The following is a 22,263-nucleotide window of genomic DNA, read 5'->3' on the forward strand; positions in this document are numbered from 1 at the left end:
TGTCATTTGCCTTCCTAATTGCTTGCTGTACCAGCATGCTAACTTTCTGAGTTTCTTTTTTGAGTACACCCAACTCTCTCTGAACATCAATGTTTACAAGTTTCACACCTTTTAAAAAATATTCTGCATTTCTATTTTTATGGCCAAAGTGAATAACTCACACTTCCCTTGATTATACTCCAACTGCTACCTTGTTGCCCACTCACTTAACCAGTCTAAATCTCTTTATAATCTCTCTGTGTTTTCCTCACAACTTATATTTCTACCTAGATTTGTAAATACATTCCTCCCTGATTCTTTGGCTAAATCATTAATATGGACTGTAAATAGCTGAAGCCCCATCGCTGAGTCAGAGCCTGCCAACTTAAGAATGCCTCTTTTTTACCTGCTCTCTGCTTCCCGTTTGTTAACCAATCCTCCATCCATGCTAATATATTATTCCCAATTCCATGAGCCTTCATCTTGTCTATTAACCTTTTGCATCGCACATTATCAAATGCCTTTTGGAAATCAAGGTATATAGCATCTACCGGTTCTCGCTAGTTACAGCCTCAAAAAACACCATTAAACTTGGCAAATGATTTTCCTTTTATAAAACCATGATCTCTGATCATACTATGATTTTCCAAGTGCATTGTTAAGACTTTCGTAATAATAGATTCCAACACTTTCTTGATGACTAATGTCAGGCTAAATAGCCTGTAGTTCCACGTTTTTGATCTCCATTCTTTCTTGATTACTGGCGTTACATTTGCTAACTTTCAAACTGCCCTGAGACTGTTCCATAATCTAGGAAAATTTGGAACATCAGAGACAGAGCATCCACTATCTCTCTTATAACTCTAGGATGTAGGTCATTAGGTCTTGGGGATTTGTTGTATTTTAGTCCCTTGAATTTCTCCAGTACGTTGTCTTTGTTGGTAAGAAATTTCCATGTATTCCTCACTGCTTCCAGCCCCTATGTTACCTCCCATTTCTGGTATGTAACCTGTCTATGAAGGCATATACAAAATATTTGTGTAATGTCTTTAACATTTCCTCATTCCCCATAAGAGTTTCTTCTGTCTCTGCTTCTAAGGGATCAATGTTTACTTTAGCTACTCCCTTTCTTTTTATATACTTGTAAAAGCTCTCACAGTCAATTTTATATTCCTGCTCTCGTATTCTATTTTTTCCCTTTTTATCAAATTTTTTGGTGGCCCTTTGCCAGTTCCTAAATCACTCCCAATCCTCAGACTTGCTGCTATTCCTTGCAACCTTATAAGACTCTTCTTTTAACTGATTACTATCTTAAACATTCTGAGTAAGTCACGAATGGATATTTCTTGCTGAGTTTTTGTTTTTCAATGGATTGTATTTTTGTTGAACATTTTGAATTTTTTAAAAAAATGTTTCCAACTGTTTATTTATTGTCATAGCTTTTAGTCTATTTACCCAATCAACCTTAAACAGTTCTCCCCTCATCCCTATGTAATTGGCCTTATTTAAGTTAAAGATTCTTGTTTGTGATTGGAGTATGTTGCTTTCTAACTTAACATGGAATTCAATTGTATTATGATCACTAGTTCCCAGTGGATCTTTTACTATGACATTACTAATTAACCCTGTCTCATTACACAATACTAAATCTAAAATAGCTTGATCCCTAGTTGGTACCATAATGTATTGCTCCAGAAACCTGTCATGAAATATTCTACACTACCCTTGCTAATTTGATTGATCCAGTCTATATGAAGATTAAAGTACCTCACAATTATTATGTTGCCCTTGTTAAATGCTCCAATGATTTCTTGTTTAATGCTCTGTCCAATGGTATAACCACTATGAGAGGGCCTATAAAATACACCTACCAACATTTTCTGACTCTTGCTATTCAGAATATCTGCCCATACAGATTCTGCTTCATGATCTTCTGAGTCAAGATCCTTCCTCACTAATTTCTTTATGTCATCATTTACTATCAGGGCTATCTCTCCTCCTTTGCCATTCTGTCTGACTTTTTCAAATATTGGGCAGTATTTGACACCCTTCCCTTGGTGAGTTTGGTGGCAGGGGCATTTAATCAGGTGGGAGGGTGGCAGGTGGGAACCCTTCCACCTTTCCCCCTCCACTGTGATTAAGTCTGTGGTGAGAAGACCTATGGACAGGATTCCCACCCCGCTTCCGATTGAGGCTCTAAAGTGTGCAATTAATGCCCACTTCATTCTGTCGCTGCTGGTATTAACCAGCTTGCCATTTAGGGACCATGACAAACAAATCCACCCGGGGTTCCTTGCAGGGTCCCTGGGGAGTCCTTTTCCAAATACACTCAGTACCTGATTGAGGCACCCAGCATCAGAAAGGGATGCCTACTGAGAGTCACCTCCCTGCTCCTTTACTGTTGACGCCTTTCTCTGCGATGTCACCTTGACTCCTGTCCCATCACAACTCACCTGTGGCCTGGGATCCAGCAATGATAATAGGCCTTGGGTGGGTGGCGTACCAGCAGCAGCCACTGTGTACCCAGTGATGCTGCCAATCAATAAAGCTGTCTGTCTCTAATTGGCCGGCAGATCTCGATGGCCGGGACTTCCATCCCCAATGTCCTTGATCCTGGGAAAGACCCGCCTTCTCATTAAGGATGTCATTAGTATAGTAGTGAGTGATGACCTTAGCTGGAAACAACAAGATGCAGAATCAGTTTGGGTAGAGATATGAAATAGGAAAGGTAAGGGATCACTTGCAGGAGTAGTTTATAGGCCCCAAAACAGTAGTTACGTTGTAGTTAAGAGTATACAAGAAGAAATAAATGGGCTGTGTAAGAATGATACCACAACAATCATGGGTGACTTTAACCTACATGTAGATTGGGTGAATCAGATTGGCAAAGGTGTCCTAGAAAATGAGTTCATAGAGTGTATTTGGGACAAGTTCCTTACAGTGATATGTTCTAGTGCCAACCAGGGAGCAGGCTATTCTAGACCTGATAATGTGCAATGAACTAGGATTGATCAGTAACCTCATGGTAAAGGAACCTCTGGGTGACAACTATCATAACCCATTAGATTTTCAAGTTCAGTTTGAAGGTGAGAAGTGTGAGTCTAAGGCTAGTGTTTTAAGTCTAAATAAAGGTAATTATAAGAATATGAAGGCAGAGCTTTTAAGGGGATATTTAATAACTCTCATCAATATTTATCCCAGTGAGAAAGAAAGACTCTTTGAGAAGGATGCATCACCTGTGGCTTAATAAGAAAGCTAAGGATAGTATCAAATTGAAAGAAAATCTATAAAATGGCAAAGATTAATGGTTAATTGGAAGATTGGACAATTTTAAGAACCAGCAAAGAATGACCTAAAAATGAATAAAGAGGAAGAAAGTAGAGTATAAGAGAAAGCTAGCTAGAAATAAAAAAAAAACAAGTAGCAAGAGTTTCTACAAGTATGTAAATAGGAAAAGAGTAACTAAAGTGAGCGTTGGTCCTCTAGTGAATGAAATCGGGGAATTAATAATGGAGAAGAAGGAAAGTGCAGAAGTGTTGAACATATACTTTATGTATGTCTTCACTGTAAAAGACTTAGAAAACTTCTCAAAGTTACTTGAAAATCAAGTGGTGAAAAGGAAGGAGGAAATTAAAACAATCAACATCACCAGGGAAAAGATACTGGAAAAGCTTTTAGGCCTAAAGGCTGACAAGTTCCCAGGACCTGATGGCTTGCATCCCAGTGGTTGCAGAGATATTAGATGCATTGGTTATAATCTTCCAAAATTCCTTAGATTCTGGAATGTTCCCAGTGGATTGGAAAATGTCGAATATAATGCTTCTGTTGAAGAAAGGAGGGAGACAGAAAGCAGGAAAATATAGGCCAGTTAGCCTACCATCTGTCATAGGAAAATTGCTACAATCCATTATCAAGGAGGTTATAGCAGGCCACTTAGAAAATCTTAATGTAATCAGGCAGAGTCAACATGGTTTTGTGAAAAGGAAGTCGTGTTTGGTTAATTTATTATAATTCTTTAAGGAAGTAACAAGCAAGATGGATAAATAAGAACCTATAGTTATGGTGTACTTGGACTTCCAGAAGGCACTTGATAAGGTGCCACATCAAAAGTTACTTCAGAAAATAAGAACTCATGGTGTAGGGGTGAACATGTTCGCATGGATAAAGAATTGTTTAGCCAACAGGAAACAGAGAAGGGATAACTGGGCCCTTTACATATTGGCAAGCTGTAAATAGTGGAGTGCACAATGATCACTGCTGGGGTCACAACTATTTACAAGCTATATCGGTGAATTAGATGAAGGGACTGAATGTATGGTACTAACTTTGCCGTTGACACCAAGATAGATAGGAAAGTGAGTTGTCAAGAGGAGATAAAGAGTCTACAAAGGGATGTAAGTAGGTTGTGAGTGAGCAAAAATTTGGCAGATGGAATATCATGTGGGAAAATGTAAACTTGGCCACTTTGGCAGGAAGAATAGAAAAGCAGTATACTAATTAAATGGAGAGAGGTTGTAGAACTCGGTGGTACAGAGGGATCTGGGTGTCCTGATACATGAATCGCAAAAAATTAGTAAGCAGGTACAAATGGTGATTGGGAAGGCAAATGGAATGTTGATGTTTATTGTAAGGGGAATGGAGTATAAAAGTAGGAAAGTTTTACTGCAGTTGTACAGGGCCTTGGCGAGACAATGTCTGGTGTACTGTGTATAGTTTTGCTCTCCTTACTTGAAACAGGGTATAATTTTGTTAGAAGCAATTCAGAAAAAGTTCATGTAACTCATTCCTTGGTTGAGGGCTTATCTTGTGAAGAAAGGTTGACAAGGTTGGCCTACACCCTTTGGAGTTTAGAAGAAGGAGAAGTGATCTCACTGAAACAGTTAAGACCCTGAGGGGACTTGCGAGGGTGGAAACCAGGAAGATGTTTCCTCTTTTGGGGAGACCAGAACTAGGGGACACAGTTTAAAAATAAAAGGTTTCCCTTTTAAGAGAGACATGAGGAGAAATATTTTCTCTTAGTGGGTTGTTAGTCTGTGGTATTCTCTTCCCCAGAAAGAAGCGGAGGCTGGGTCATTGAATTTATTGAAAGCTCAGTTATATAGAGTTTTGATTGACAAGGGATTGAAGGGTAATGGAACAGACAGGAAAGTGGAGTTGAGACCACAGTCAGATCAGTCATGATCTTGTCAAGTGGCGGAGCAAGCTCGTGGAGCCGAATGGCCTACTCCTGCTCCTAAGTTCCACGTTCCTATATTCCTATGCTGTCCAGTTAAGTGCCTGAATGACAGTTAATACAGCCAGTCTTCCCGAAAAGAGGCAATGCGAGGCTCTCATCAGCTGTCCCGCCAGTGGGCATGATGCGCTGTCACCTCCATCAAATATTGCCCATTGTGTACCTTGGAATATTTATTACCCAACCTTGGTCACCATGTAGCCATGGGGCTGAATTTTGTGGGCCACCCGTGATTAGGAAAACAGGCAGTTTGGGCCTGTAAATTAGGGTGCTGTACCAAGTCTGCAATATGCCTGCTGTTGGCCTGTCTGCCGCACCACAGCCACAATCTTATTGGCAGCAGGGGAATTGTTGCATGGGCGCCTACTCATGGCCCAATCGAGGCCCTAAAGTTGGCAATTATTGCCCAAGTAAGGGCCTCATCTGGTTGCCGGTCTGATTTAATGGGCAGCAGGAGAGGTCTGCACCCAACGTGTAGCCCAACAGGCTTAACTCTGTGGGCTGCTGGTCAGTGAAGGAAGGGTGGTGCGTTGCCTTCCCAGGTGCTTTGTGCCAATTGGAAGCCCCTCCTTAACAGTTTTGCCTCCCTGCAAGCACCCTGTCTTGTCTTACATGCATCCCCCACAACACCTCACTGGGGCCTACTAACCAAGCCCCAGAGAGATCCCAGATTTACCTGGGTTTCGGGGCATCCTGCAATATTGGCAGTAGCCACTGGTCCTGGTGCAGCACAGATCTGCTGTCCTTTGATTGGCTGGTAGCTCTATGAGGTGGATCTTCCTCCTGGATATGGGTGGATATCACTCCTCATACTAATTAAGTGGCCATCCCTTGAAGGTTTAAAGCAGGAAGAACCAGCCAAACAGAGGTGAGTCTGCCCCCAGGGAGCCTGCCCTCAGCATAGAATCCAACTCCATGTCTCTGAAATGGCTATTCAATCGAAACTATTTATCCCTATTTCATCCATTAGTCACTAGTTCATCCATTTTATTGTAGTTACTTCAAACATTCAGATCAAGTAACTACAATTTTTTTTCACTACTATTGTTGCTCAGACTTTACCCGCTGAAGCACAATTAGTGTTAAGCTCCCTGTCCCTTCCTGTCACACTCTGTTTATCTTTATCTGCATTGCTATACTGTTCTGCTGCCGCCATTTTTCTCTTTGGACTTCCAATCTCTTTTCATATGGATCTTTCCCCCCACCCCTTGCCCTCTCACTACCCCATCCCCCAACCCCCCACCACCCTCTGTTAGTTTGAAGCCCTAGCCACAGCCTCAATTATACGATTTGCCAGGGCACTAGTCCCAGCCTGGTATAAGTGAAGCTCATCCCAATGGAACACCTCTCTCTTTCCTGAGTACTGGTACCAGTGCACCATGAATTGAAACCCTTTCTTCCCCACATCACTTTTTGAGGCAAGCATTTAATTCTCCAGTTTGCTGGACCCTATGCCTGGCTCAGAAAAAAATCTAGAGATGCTCTGCAATTTAATTTGGGCCCTAACTCATCAAACTCTCTCAGCAGAACATCATTCCTGACAGATAAGTGCAAGGGCACTGGTGGAGTGACCACAGTGGAACAATGAATACTGTCGCCTTGATAGACAACAGTAGTTTCATGTTCCACGGAGCCACTGCCACTTCCCTGGGAAAGCGCTTCTGCAATCCTAATTAACTGTGGGACTGCTATGAGAACCTGTGGGCAGCTTTAAACACTGTTGGCCATAGCCATAACGAAAGCAGTGTGAGCATGAAAGGCAGCAAACTGACCTTGCATCATTCCAGCCTGAGCTTTCATTACAGCACTCAGACAATGAATAGCTTCCCCTTGCGCTGCAATGGAATCTGACACATCAGCCATCAGACACTGCATTATGGTTGAGTCCACAAGGATTCTCATGGACTTAACCACTGCTTTCACTCCGGAAAGGATAGACTCTGAGTTCTGCATAAAACCCTGTGCCCGACTCTTCCATGGTCCTTGATGTGACCACAGGTTTTCTGGCAGGCCTGCCAATGCACCAGCATTCTTTTTCTGCTTGCCGCCTGTCAACACCTGCATCTGCAGCAGAACTTGTGTGCAATTTGTGGCACCTGCAGTACTCCTTCCCCTGCCCTGGCCACTTGTGCTCAGTGTCTACCAGGTATAAGATTCTGAAGGGGCTTGCCAGTTTATACACTGAGAAATTGTTTGCACTGGCTGGGAATCTAAAACATGGAGGCACAACCTCAGGACAAGGGACTGATCATTTAGGACTTAGATGAGGAAACATTTCTTCACTTAGAGGGCTGTGAATCTTTGGAATTTTTTACCACAGAGGATTGTGGATGCTCCATCATTGAAAATATTTTAGATTGAGATTGACAGCGTTTTGGTCTCTCAGGGAATCAAGCGATATGGTGAGCGGCAGGGAAGTGGAGTTGAGGCAGAAGATCAGTCATGGTCATATTGAATGGCACAGCACCTTACCCCAGCCCCTAGTTGTTATGTTTTTATCTTCTTAAGTCTCACCACATGCAGATCCTGGTTCCAAGCTGCCCTCTAAAGTATGTGCAGTGTCAACATCTGAGCTATTGGCTGCGAGTGTGAGAGCTGGTACTGATGTCAGTCTCTTCTTCCTCTTCCACTTTTTGCTCCTGTACTATTGCCAGAAAGGCACAAGAGTGGGGTTCTGGTGAGGAAAGGGGGTACAAATAAGAAAAAGGTGAACCCTTAAACCACCTGCAGCTTGTAAATCTGAAGAGTTTGTCGAATGATGGGAAGTAGAATATGAGAAGGAGGATTAGGTACGAGCATACTGTTAATGCTTTCATTGTGGCTGCTGGCCATGGGCCTCAGTCATGACAGTTCCAATGAGCACCATCTCTTCCATCGAGGTGAGAACGTGCAGCTATACCTGAGCCTGTGGTTCATGTGCTGCTGCCTACAGTTGTGTATTATCTTGTCCCGCAAGGAAGTGGGAAGTTTGTCAGTGAATGTGGTGCGAGTTGTTTGGCCAATTTTGGTTGAATAGCTGATAGTGTGTGCAAGCTGTAAGGTGGGGTTTGAGGCTTGTAGCACTGTAAATTGTCCGAGGGTGAAGTGGACCTACGAAGGTGAAGTATGATGGTTGATAGAGATTGCTGCAAGGTGAGTGAAGAAAGGGAGGGATGTTAACTTGAGCATTGTGTGAGGCTAGTGGCGGAGTTGCAAGGATATGGTATTTGAAGATGCATTCACTGACTGGTCCATTGTGGTGAAAGGACATCCTCTTCCTGTCCACCTCCTGCACCAAAGCCTTCAGTCCTGTACCAGAGAACCTTGGTGCATATTTTCTGCCATGTTGTTCCATTCTTGAGTGTTTTTTAGATCAAACTCACTCTTAGGATTACTTCTAGCACATGTTCTAGTCAAAATGTGTTTTCCCTTTGAGAGGTGTCAGTTGGCTTTAAATAGTGTAGATTAGTTTGAACTTGTTGCCTCTCATGAATTGACCCCCCTGCTCAGGCATACATATAGAAGCAGCATGCTTAACACTAGCTGCAAATTATTTAAATGAGCAAGCAAATTTGCATGTCTGCATCAAAATCAATGGATGTGGATTAATCATAAATCCTTCATAATCAGCCCTTTTAGAGTTTACAGACCACAACTTTGGTCCATGATCTATGGTGTGGTAACTGGACCTTGTTTACCTTGGGCAGAAGAGGTAAAATCCGTCAACTTCTGATTGCAACCCCTCTTGTAACTGCACCTATGCATCTCTTAATGATAGGTTTGTACTCAGATCATACTGTGGATGAACAACCTGCCAACACTCACTACCTAAACTCACACTTAAAGAATGGGCACTTGAACAAAGTACGAGAAGAATGCTGGCCCTTGTATTATCATACCTAGCATTAATCATCGCATTCAGGACACAATAGGAGGGAAGAAGAGGGTATAGAACAGGGAAATAAATGACATGTCCTCATAGCCAAAAGCCCTAACATGGGTTATAATGAAGGCTTTATTATGCAGTTACACTAAAGGCTTAGGGTTGAAATAGGCTCTTGTTTGGATCATTTGTTTATTAAAGTCAAGATTAATTAAAAAATCAAATTGAGCTAAGAAATAATACAGGTGCTGTTACACTGCTGGATATATTCTGTCGGCCATCAACTAGTGGGAATCATAGAATTGTTACATCACAGAAGAAGGCCATTTGGTCCATCTTGTCCATGCTATCTCTCTCAAGGAGCAATTCATGTATAAGCACTCACCCGCACTCTCCCCACATCCCTGCACATTCCTCCTTTTCAGATATTTAGAAAATGTAAAAAAAAGTTTACGGCACAGAAGGAGGTCACTCTACCCATTGGGAAGAATATTACGCTTGCCGGGCAGGTGCGCACCAGACCTGAACAAGTGTAAAATGACACGCGATGATGTCGGGCAAGCGTTCCAGTGTCATCACTTATTTGTGTGATGTTTCGGTCAGCAGGCGCGCACGGGAGCCAGCACAATGCCCGTCAACAATTAAGTGGCCTATTAAGGCCCTTAATGGACTAATTGATCAAAATTTTTTGCTGCCCACCCAACTGTTTGGTTGGTGGGCTGGCAAAAAGGCATTTTAAGTGAAACCTCATCCACAGGCGGGATGAGGTTACGTCCACTGATTAAACAAAAATTAAAACTTTTTGCACTCATCTCTAACATATCATGCGTCACATGAGGGTACATGTTTTTTTTTTGAGCATTTTTAAATTCGTTATTGTTTATTTGGAAAATTTTCAGCTCTGTGCCTCAGGGAGCTTTAACTGTGCACACCCACGCAATTGCACGGGTTTCACACTGGCTAGCCGTTAATTGGTCAACCAGTGTGAAATCGCGGTTGGGGCCCAATCGCGGGTGGTGGTCCATTTCGTGGCTGCTCATGCTCTCCCTCACTGAGCCTGCCTGATGACCGGAAAATCCTGACCACTGTGTCTGCGCTGCCCATAAAATGAGCCACCCAGCCCAGTCCCATTTTCCAGCACTTGAAATGTACATATGGGTACATATATTTTAAATGAGTTAAATGAGCCTCTACTACCTTTTCAGGCAGTGAGTCCAGACCCCTACTACCTTCTGGATGAAAAACCTATCCTCATCTCCCATCTTAGCCTTCTACCGATCAGTTTAAATCCATGCCCCCTAGTCATTGACCTCTCTGCTAATAGAAACAGACCCCTCCCATCCACTCCATCCAGGCCCCTTACAACATTCTACACCCCAGTCAAATCTCACCTTAGCCTCCTTTGTTCCAAAAAAAACAACCCCAGCCTATGACTGCAATTTTCCAGTTCTGGCACCATCCTTGTAAATCTCCTTTCTACCCACTCTAGTGCAATTACATCTTTTCTGTAATGAAGTGACCTGAACTGTGTGAAGTACTCATGTTGTGACCTAATTAGTGTTTTATATAGTTCCAGCATAACCTCCCTGCTATTATATTATGTGCCTTGGCCAATAAAGGAAAGTATTCCATATGCCCACAGACCTTATTGACCTGTCCTGCTAATTTCAGGCATCTGTGGGCATTCACCCCAAGGCCCTCACCTCCTCTACATCTCTCAGCATCCTCCCATTTATTGCATATCCCCTTGCCTTGTTTGACCTCCCCAAATGCATCACCTCACACTTCTCTGGGGTGAATTCCATTGGCCACTCTTTGGCCCACCTGACATTGCTATCTTCCTGCAAGCTACAGCTTCCTTCCTCATTATCAACCACATGGCCAATTTTACTAGTGAGTGAAGATATGAAAGAACAAATTTGTAAGGTAATTACAGATGTGGAAAATTATACAGTCATGATAATTACCCTAATATAAACAGGGATAGTATTATTATAAAGGGCAGAGAGGGTGAAGAATTTCTGAAGTGCCTTCAGGAGAATTTTCTTGATCAGTATTTTTCCAGCCCAATGAGGAAAGGGGAATTGCAGGATCTGGTTCTGGGGAATGAGGTGGATCAAGGGCATCAAGCGATAGCAGGGGACAGTGATCATAGTATCAGAATGTTTAGGCTAGTTATGGAAAAGGACAAGGAGAAATTCAGAGTATAATAATTAATTGGAGGAGGGCCAATTTCAACAGGGTGAGAACAGATCTGGTCCAGGTAAATAGGAATCAAAACCTGGCAGGCACAGCTGAAACAGAACAATGGGGCGTCTTTAAAGAGGAGATACTTTGTGTAGAGTTGAAGTACATTACCATGAGGGAGAAAGGTAGAGCAAGCAAAGCACAGCTCCATGCATGGCGAGAGGGGTGGAGAATAAGATGAATTGGAAAAAGGCAGCATATGACAGACTTCAGTCTGCACACAGAGTTTAAGGGCTAAATTCTATCTAAAGTCTAGTCTTTCTTTAATTTAGCAATTAACTAAAAGTTGCTGTTAGGGTTGTAAGAAGATGAGTTTTAGTCCAGCCTTAAAACAGGGCTCATACAGTTTCTGCTTGCAGCTGCAACTAGTTAATTAGGTAACTGGTTTATTCAGGTTTCCAGAGGCTAGGTTCAGAAAGTATAAAAGCAGGCTATTTAATAGTGCTGACTTTGTCTGCACTAGAGTGCTGCTTTTGGCTGCAGTAGAGGGCACTAGGACTGGCTCTGGAAGAGTTGGCACCTGTACAAGCTGGATGGGTTGCACCTGAATAGAGCTGGGACAGTGTTCCTTGCAGGGCATTTTGCTAGTGCTGTTGGGAGGGCTTTAAACTAACTCGGCAGGGGTATGGGAACCTGGAGAAAATATTAGAGAGGAATACCAGGGTGCAAAAAATACTAGGAGGGACAGATAGCACCAGGATTTTTTTATTCATTCATGGGATGTGGGCTTTGCTGGCTGGGCCAGCAATTATTGCCCATTACTAGTTGTCAACGAGAAGATAGTGGTGAGCTGCATTCCTATACTGTTACAGTCCATGTGGTGTAGGTACACCCACAATGCTGTTAGGAAGGGAGTTCCAGGATATTGACCCAGTGACAGTGAAGGAATGGTGATATATTTCTAAGTCAGGATAGTGAGTGACTTGGAGGGGAACTTCCAGATGGTGGTGTTCCTGTCTATCTGCTGCCCTGGTCCTGGTTGTGGGTTTGGAAGGTGCTGTTGAAGGAGCCTTGGTGAATTCCTGCAGTGCATTTTGTACTATGCATTGGTGGTGGAGGGAGTGAATGTTTGGGAATGTGGTACCAATCAAACGGCTGCTTTGTCCTTGACAGCGTCAAGCTTCGTGAGTGTTGTGGGAGCTGTACTCATCCAGGCAAGTGGGGAGTATTCCATCACACCCCTGACTTGTGCATTGTGGACAGGCTTTGGGGAGTCAGGAGGTGAGTTACTGGCTGCACGGTTCCTAGCATCTGATTTGCTCTTGTAGCCACTGTATTTATATGGCTAGTCCAGTTCAGTTTCTGGTCAATGGTAACTCCCAGGATGTTGATAGCAGAGGATTCAGTGATGGTAATGCCACTGAACCTCAAGGGGTGACGGTTGGATTCTCTCTTGGCACTTGTGTGGCCCAAATGTTACTTGCAACCTGTCAGCCCGAGCCTGGATATTGTCCAGGTTTTGCTGCATTTGAACATGGACTGCTTCAGTATCTGAGAAGTTGTGAATGGCGCTGAATATAGTGCAATCATCAGCGAACATCCCCACTTCTGACCTTATGATGGAAGGAAGGTCATTGATGAAGCAGCTAAAGATGCTTGGGCTGAGGACGCTACCCTGAGTAACTCCTGCAGTGATGTCCTGGAGCTGAGATGACTGACCTCCAACAACCACAACCACCTTCCTTTGTGTTAGGTATGACTCCAACCAGTGGAGAGTTTCACCCTGATTTCCAATGACCCCAGTTTTGCTAGAGCTTCTTGATGCCACACTTGATCAAATGCGGCCTTGATGTGAAGGGCAGTCACTCTATAGAGAATAGTAAGTTAATAGGTGAAGTCGGGGTAAGGGAGAAAGTAACAAAATATAAATCAAGGTTACTATGCATGTATGTGAATGCACGGAGTATAGTAAATAAGATTGGGGAGTTACAGGCACAGATTGCCATGTGGAAATATGATGTTGCGGCAATAACAGAGACTTAGCTCAAGGAAGGGCAGAATTGGATATTAAATATTCCCGGGTACAAGGTGTTCAAAAAAGATAGGAAAGGAGGAGGGGTGGCAGTATTGGTAAAGGACAGCATTGCAGTGCTGGAGAGAGGGGACAGAATCAATTTGGCTAGAACTAAGGAACAAAAAGGGTGCAGTTTCATTGCTTGGTGTAGTCTATAGACCACCAACTAGAAGAAGGACATAGAAGAACAAATTTGTGGGGAAATTCCAGAGAGATGCAAGCATTATAGAGTAGTTATAATGGGTGACTTTAATTACCTGAATGTAGACTGGACAGTGGTAGTGCAAAGAGTGGAGAGGGGCAAAAGTTCCTAGATTGTGTTCTGGAGAATTTTCTACAGCAGTATGTGTCAAATCCAACAAGAAAAGGTGCACTGTTGGACCTGGTTCTTGGAAATGAGATGGGCCAAGTAGATCAAGTGTCAGTGGGGGAACATTTAGGAGACAGTGATCATTGTATTGTATGTTTTAGGATGATGATAGAAAAGGACGATAGTCAATCCAGAGTACAAATAATTAACTGGACGAGGGATGACTTTGATAGGGCAAGAATGGAGCTGGGCCAGATAGGCTGGAATGAAAGATTGGTAGGAAAAACTGTAGCTGAACAATAAGCTACCTTCAAAATCAAATTGGGCATAGTCAAGGTATATTCCATCGAAAAGGAAAGGTAGGGAAAACAAATCCAGAGCTCCCTGGATGAAAAAGGAGATAGAAATTAAGATAAAGAAGAAAAGTGTGCTTATGACAGTTGTCAGGTAGAAAAAAACAATTGAGAACCAAGAGGAATGCAGAAGGTTCAGATGGGAGGTGAAAGAGCACATTAGAGAAGCGAAGAGGGATTATGAGAAAAGACTGGCAGCCAACATAAAGGGGAATCCCAAAGTCTTCTATAGGCATATAAATAAAAAAAGGGTGGTGAAAGGATGAGTAGGGCTGATTAGGGACCTAAAGGGGAATTTACACATGGACAAAGGGGCCATGGCTGAGGTATTAAATGAATACTTTGCATCCGTCTTTACCAAGGAGGTAGATGCCACCCAGGCCATCGTTACAGACGGGGAAACTCTGTCACTAGAAGGGTTTAAAATTGATAAGGAGGAAGTGCTGAATAGACTGTGCTTAAAGTTGATGAGACACCAGGACTGGATGAGATGCATCCAAGGATATTGAAGGAAGTGAGAGTAGAAATTGCAGGGGCACTGGTCATAATTTTTCCGTCTTCCCTAGAATCAGGATGGTGCCAGAGGCCTGGAGAATAGCAAACATTTCGCCCTTGATCAAAAAAGGTTGTCAGGATAAACCCAGCAATTACAGACCAGTCAGTTTAACTTCATTGGCAGGCAAGATTCTAGAAACAGTTATTCAGGATAGAATTAGTAGTCACATGGAAAAATATGCTGCTAAGGAAGAGCCAGCATGGATTTCTAAAGGGGAAATTGTGTTTAACTAACATGCTGGAATTTTTTGAAGAGATAACAGAAAAGTTTGATGAGGGTAATGCTGTTGATGTGGTGTACATGGACTTTCAAAAGGGATTTGATATAGGGCCACACAATAGACTTGTGAGAAAAGTTATTGCTCATGGACTAAAAGGGGCAGTGGCAATGTGGATACAAAATTGGCTAAAAAATAGGAAGCAGAGAGTATTGGTCAAAGGATGTTTTTCAAATGTAGGAAGGTTTGTAGTGGAGTGCCCCAGGGGTCGGTATTAGTACCCTTGCTTTTCCTGATATATATTAATGATCTAGATCTTGGTGTGCAATTTCAAAGTTTGCGGATGATACGAAGCTTGGGAGAGTTATGAACTGTGAGGAGGATGGTGTGGAACTTCAAGAAGACATAGATAAGTTGGTGGAGATAGGTGGCAGATGAAGTTTACTGTAGGGAAGTATGAGGTGGTGCATTTTGGTAGGAAGAGCATGGACAGATAAAATAAAATAAGGCATGAAATTTTGAATGAGGTGCAGGAGCAGAAAGACCTGGGTGTATGTACGTAGATCACTGAAGGTGGCAGGACAGGTGGAGAGAGCAGTTAATGAAGCATCTAGGTAACAGTTTCCAGTTCCCTGGCCTTAACTACCTCCTCTTCACCATGGGCGTCCAATCCCTCTACACCTCCATCCCCCACCAGGGTGGTCTGAGGGCTCTCCGCTTCTTCCTCGAACAGAGGCCTGAACAATCCCCATCCACCATCACTCTCCTCCATCTGGCTGCACTTTTTCTCTCAATGAGCAATTTCCCCTTTAACTTGTCTCACTTCCTCCAAATAAAAGGTGTGGCTATGGGTACCTGCATGGGTCCCAGGTATGCCTGTCTCTTTATGGGGTATGTGGAACATCCCTTGTTCCAGTCCTACTCAGGCCCCCTCCCACAACTCTTTTTTTGGTCATCAATGACTGTTTCGGCGCAGCTTCATGCTCTTGTCTGGACCGGGAAAAATGTGTCAATTTTGCTTCCAATTTCCAACCCTCTATCAGCTTCACATGGTCCATTGCTGACATTTTCCTTCCCTTCCTTGACTTCTCTGTCTCCATTTCTGGTGATAGACTGTCCACCAATATTCATTACAAACCCATCGACTCCCACAGCTACCTCGACTATAGCTCCTCATACCCTGCTTCCATTCTCTCAGTTCCTTCACCTCTGTTGCATCTGTTTTGATGATGCCACCTTCTAAAACAGTGCTTCTGACATGTCTTCCTTCTTCCTCAAATGAGGATTCCCCCCCACTGTGGTTGACATGGCTCTCAGCCATGTCTGATCCATCTCCTGCACCTCTGCCTTCACACCTTCTACTCCCTCCTAGAACCATGATAGAATCCCCCTTGTCCTCACTTTTCACCCTACTAGCATCCTCATTCAAAGGATCATCCTCTGTCTTTTCTGCCAACTCCAGCATGACACCATCACCAAACACATCTTCCCCTCACTTCCCCTATCAGCATTCCACAGGGACCGTTCTCTCTGGGACACCCTGGTCCACTCCTCCAACACCCCCAACACCTCATCCCCTTCCCACAGCATCTTCCCATGCAATCGCAAAAGGTGCTACACCTGTCTCTTTACCTCCTCCCTCCCCACCATCCAAGGGACCAAACATCCCTTTCAGGTAAAGCAGTGCTTCACTGGCACCTCCTTCAAATTGGTCTACTACATCCACTGCGCCCAATGTGGTCTCCTCTACATCGGGGAGACCAAACACAGACTTGGTGACAGCTTGTGGAACACCTCTGGTCTGAGCGCAAGCATGACCTAGACCTTCCAGTCGCTTGCCATTTCAACACACTACCCTGCTCTCATACCCACATGTCCTTGGCCTGCTGCTATGTTCCAGTGAAACCTAATGCAAACTGGAGGAACAGCACCTCATCTTCCGATTAGGCACTTTACAGCCTTCCGGACTTAACATTGAGTTCAACAACTTCAGACCATGAACTCTCTCTTCCATCCTCACCCCTTTTTTTAATCCCCTTTTTCTACATTCATTTTTACTTTTTATCCATTTTTAATTTTTATTTTTATTCATTTACCTGTGGTTTTGTACCCTTTTTTAAATCCTCCCTTTTATCCCATTTTCTATCCTTTTTCATTCCCTGCCACTGCCCCTCCCCCAACCCCATCCCCTACAGGGCCATCTGTTACTTGTTCCATGTTGTTCTTTCACACAGTGCTACCCTTGTTCTGCTTTCATCACATTCTGCTCTCTTACCTTTATGCCACTTATCACCACTATTCTTTAGCACTAACCACTACCATTAACTCTCCCTTTGTCCTCCCTTAGTTCATGACATCTTTGTCAATCCCTCCTTTGTTCCCACATATCACGGGCCTTCCATCCAGCTCCACCTGCCCCATCCTGCTTTAACGGTATAAATTTCATTACATTTCCACTTCTCTTTAGCTCTGAAGAAGGGGCGTACAGACTTGAAACATTAACTCTGTTTCTCTCTCCAAAGATGCTGCTAGGCTTGCTGAGTTTTTTCAGCATTTTCTGTTTTTGTTTCAGATTTCCAGCATCTGCAGTATTTTGCTTTTATCTTAGAGTAGTGTTGAATGTTTGTTTTCAGACTGGAGAAAGGTTTTCAGTTGGGTTCACCAGGGGTCAGTACTAGGACCTCTGTTTTTCTTGATATACATTAATGACCTGGACTTGGTGCAGATGACACAAAATTTGGAAGTATTGTGAACTGCGATGAGGATAGTGTAGACTTCAAGAGGACATCAACACACTGGAATGGACAGACACATAGCAGAGGAATTTTAATATAGAAAAGTGTGAATTGAAACATTTTCGTAGCAAGAATAAAAAGAGACAATATTAAATAGGGTGCAATTCTAAAGGGGGTGCAGGAAGTGAGATATATAATCATTGAAGCTGGCAGGGCAGGATGAGAAAGTGCTTAAAGAGTCAGACAAGATCCTGGACTTTACAGAGGCAGAGAGTATAAAAGCAAGCAAGTAACGTTGAATCTTTACAACATTTGAGGTTTGACCTCAACTGCAGTATTCTGTCCAATTCTGGGCACTGCACATTAGGAAGGATGTGAAGGCTACAGAGAGGGTGCAGTAAAATATTATGAGAATGCTTCTTGGGAAGAGGGACTTCAGTCATGTGGTTAGATTGGAAAAGCTGGGGTTATGCTCCTCAGAGTAGACAAGCTTGAGAGGAGATTTGGTAGAGGCATTCAAAGGCATGAGCGGTTTAGATAGAGCAGATAGAGAGAAACATTTCCATTCACAAAGGTTTAAGAAACAGAGAACACCAACATAATATCCTCACATGGAGATTTGCTAGTTCTGTTGGGGAGGGTTTAAACCAGTTTGTCAGGGGGATGGGAACCTGAGGGGTAGCTCAAATTGGAGGGAATTAAATTGGTAACAGGAAGTAGAAAAGTAACGAGCAAAATTAGAAAGCAAGCGAAACAAAGGCGAACATCAACTAGGCTTAGAATGCAGAATAATGTCAAAAAGACAAAGTTAAGGCACTCTACCTGAATGCAAATGTTGCATGCAACAAGGTAGATGATTTAAAGGTATGAATACAGGGAAATGGGTATGAAATAATTGCCATTATGGAAATGTGGCTATAGGGTGACCAAGATTGGGAACTGAATATTCAAGGCTATTCGACATTTAGGAAGGACAGGCAAAAAGGAAAAGGAAGTGGTGTTGCACTGATCAGATGTTAGTAAGGGAGGATATCAGATTGGAAGAACAAAGTGTGGAATCTGTTTGGGTGGAGCTAAGAAACAGCAGGGGACAGTAAACATTGGTAGGGGTTGTTCATAGGACACAAAACAGTAGTGGTAGTGTGGGCATGGTGTTAATTAGGCGGTTAGAGAATCATGTAGCTTGGGTAATACATGAATCATGGGGAGAATTTTCTCCCCGACGGGCCTGTCAGGAGCAGGCGTGGAGCCGATCGCCGCCCGCAATCGGCTGCGTGCAGCCATTTTGCATGGGCGGGCCAATTAAGGCCTGCCTAGCATGACGTATGCCCAGAAGTGCTCAATGTTATCTGTGCGAGCAGGGAGGAAGAGGGAGAGTCGGGGCCTGTGCTCTTTCGTGCATGCGCGCAAAAGAGCGCAGAAATCTCCCTGAGGCACGAAGCTGCTACAGGGAGATTAAGTTCAGTTGTAAAGATGGCAAAAAAAAAATTCAGATATATTTCCACATGTGACACTGTCACATGAACTGGGACATGTTTATGAATTTTCATGAAAATTTTAATTTAATTATTAATTTTTTATTTACTTAATATCCCGCCCATGGATGAAGCTCCATGACAAATGCAAAGGCTGCCTGGGCTCTTCACCTGCCCGCCAACCTTAAGGTTGGACGGGCAGCTCTGACAATCATTTTAGTTAGTTTATTAATGGCCTTAACAGGCCTTTGACAGTTCAGTGGGTGCACAGCCGACTCCGGTGCGCATCCGCCAAACAAAAGATTGGAATGAAGCTTGGTGCTGTCGGGATGCATGACCGACGTCATCACGTATCATTTTATGCATTGGCGTGCAGGGCCTGCCCCACATACTGAACAGAAGATTCTGCCCCATGGGTGACATCAATCTGCATACGGACTGGGCAAACCTAGTGAGTACTAATGCTATGGATAATGACTTTCTGGAGCTGTATTAGGGATGGTTTTCTTGAGTAGTATGTTGAGGAACCGACTAGTGAGCAGGCTATTTTTGATCTAGTATTATGTCATGAGAAAGGGCTGATTAATAATCTTGTAAAAGAACCTTTATGGATGAGTGACCATAATATGATAGAATTTTACATTATGTTTGAAAGTGAGGTAGTTCAATCTAAAACCAGAGTGTTAAATTTGAGCAAAGGAAATTATGAAGGTATGAGGGGCAAATTGACTGAGGTGGATCAGGAAAATACATTAAAAGACATGGCGGTACATAGGCAATTGATAGTCTTTAAAGAATTATTATATAGTTTATGGCAACTCTACATTCCTTCAAGGCACAAAAACCCAAAAAGAAAAGTCAGTTCAACCTTGGCTAATGAAGGAAGTTAAGTGTTGTATAAGATTAAAAGAAAAGACCTATATTGTTGCCAGAAATAGTAGTAAGCCTGAAGATTGGGAGGATTTTAGAATACAGCATGGAGGACCAAGAAACTGATAAAACAAAAAGGGAGAATAGAATATGAAAGTAAACCAGCAAAAAACATAAAATGGACTGTCAAATCTTTTATAGGTATGTAAAAAGGAAACATTTGGCGAAGACAAATTTGGGTCCATTATAGTTAGAGTTAGGAGAATTTACAGTGGGGAATAGAGAAATGGCAGAGAAGCTAAATGATTACTTTATATCTGTCTTTACTGAGGAAGATACAAGAAATCTCCCAGGAGAATGAGGAATGGAAGGAAATTAGTATTAGTAATAAGGTTGTATTTGGAGAAATTAATGGAACTGGAGGTTGATTCATTCCCAGGACCTGATATTATTTATCCCAGTGTATTGAAAGAGATGGCTATGGAGATAGTGGAAGCATTGTTGATCATCTTCCAAAATTTTATAGATTCTGGAACGGTTCCTGCAGGTTGGAAGGTAGCAAAGGCCACCCCACTATTTAAGAAGGGAGGGAGAGTGAAAATAGGGAACTACAGACCTGTTATTCTTACATCAGTAGTTGGGGAAGTGCTAGAATCTAATCTAAAGGAGGTGATAAATGGACACTCGAATAATAATGATCTGATTGGGCATAGTCAACATGGATTTATGAATAGGAAATCATGTTTGACAAATCTGTTGGAGTTTTTTGAAGGTGTTACTAACAGAATTGATAAAAGGGCAGTTAGTGAATGTAGTATAGTTGGATTTTCAGAAGGCTTTTGATAAAGCCTTCCCCCGGCAGAGGTTGGTTAGCAAAATTAAAGCACATGGGATAGGAGGTAATATTACTGGCATGGATTAAGGATTGGTTAGTAGGCAGAAAGCAGAGAGTAACGATAAACGGGTCATTCTCGCATTGGCAGGCTGTGATTAGTGGGGTACCACAAGGATCAGTATTTAGTTCTCAGCTGTTCACAATATATATCAATGATTTCAAAATGGGGACCAAATGTAATATTTCCAAGTTCGAGGATGAGACAAAGCTAAGCAGGAATGGATGTTGTGAGGAAGATGTAAAGTGGGTACAGGAGGATTTGGACAGACTTAGTGAGTGGGCAAGAACATGGCAGATAGAATATAATGTGGAAAAATGTGAGGTTATCCACTTTGGTAGGAGGAACAGATGTGCAGGATATGTCTTAAAAGGCAATCATTGGCAAGATGAGGAAAAGCTATTTATGCAGTAAATGGTTAGAATCTGGAATGTACTGCCTGCGTGTGGTGGAGGCAGATTCACAAATGGCTTCCAAAAGGGAATTTGATAAGCACTCGAAGAGAAAGCATTTGCAGGGTTACAAGGAGAGGGTGGGGGAGTGAAGACTTTGCCAAACTTCCAACACCTTTTTGATGAAATATCAAATCTTGAGTGTGCATGTTGTTAGCAAAAAAAGTTGCATTCACCATAATTTTTCAAAAGGAATAATGTTTTTGCAATTGCTCTGTTCTTTCAACCCTTAACAATGCCAGCCAATGAAATGTACAAGTCATTTATAATTAGTGTTGCCTTAGACTTGCAGCTATGTAGTTAGTGACCATAGCATAAAGTTTTTTTTAACAGCCAGGATCCTGGTTTTGGGCAACACATACCTCATACTTTGGCTGCCCAGTTTATGAAATGCTTATCCTTCAGGCTCAAATGTATGTGTCAGTCACATATTATTAGAGCAACGCTTATAAAACAAAACAAGATAATGTGTAGGCGAAATGTGAGGATTTATATTTCATTAGGAATTGTTGCTCAATGTCCATGTCTTGCAATGAGCAATTATTTTGTTGAGAACATTCTTGATAAATTTATGGGACCCTCAACATAAGGTTACAGTGTTATTGAGCCTCTTCTGTTTTACAAATTTGGCTTTGGTTAAACTTTCAAATCTGAAATGCTTTGAATTTATTTGCACCCTATCGCTTCCTATGGGAATGCTTTCCCACAAGTTAATGAGGCACCAGTGTAAGCTCTTTGCTGTTATTTCTGGCAGGCACAATTTTGACTTCTAGGCATATATCTCTTAGTGGGCTCCATTTTTTTTCTTCAGTAGTCCATTGCAAATAATAAATAAGAGGAAATACATCATCCCTTTTAATTTGGGAGCCAAGGTAAGGTCTGCCAAAGTTAATACAAAACAATCTTAAGTAATGATCAGCAAAAGTATATAAAATTTCATGGAGCATGAATGCACATTATCCTGAGTTAGCTCATGTTGGCTGAACCTGTGCCAACTGATTATGTTTCAACTAGGTACAGCACATCCATAGCAGCAAACAATTTGACAATTTGGTGTGAGGTTTCTG

Source organism: Carcharodon carcharias, chromosome 6, assembly GCF_017639515.1.
Source record: "Carcharodon carcharias isolate sCarCar2 chromosome 6, sCarCar2.pri, whole genome shotgun sequence".
Lineage (NCBI taxonomy): Eukaryota > Metazoa > Chordata > Chondrichthyes > Lamniformes > Lamnidae > Carcharodon > Carcharodon carcharias.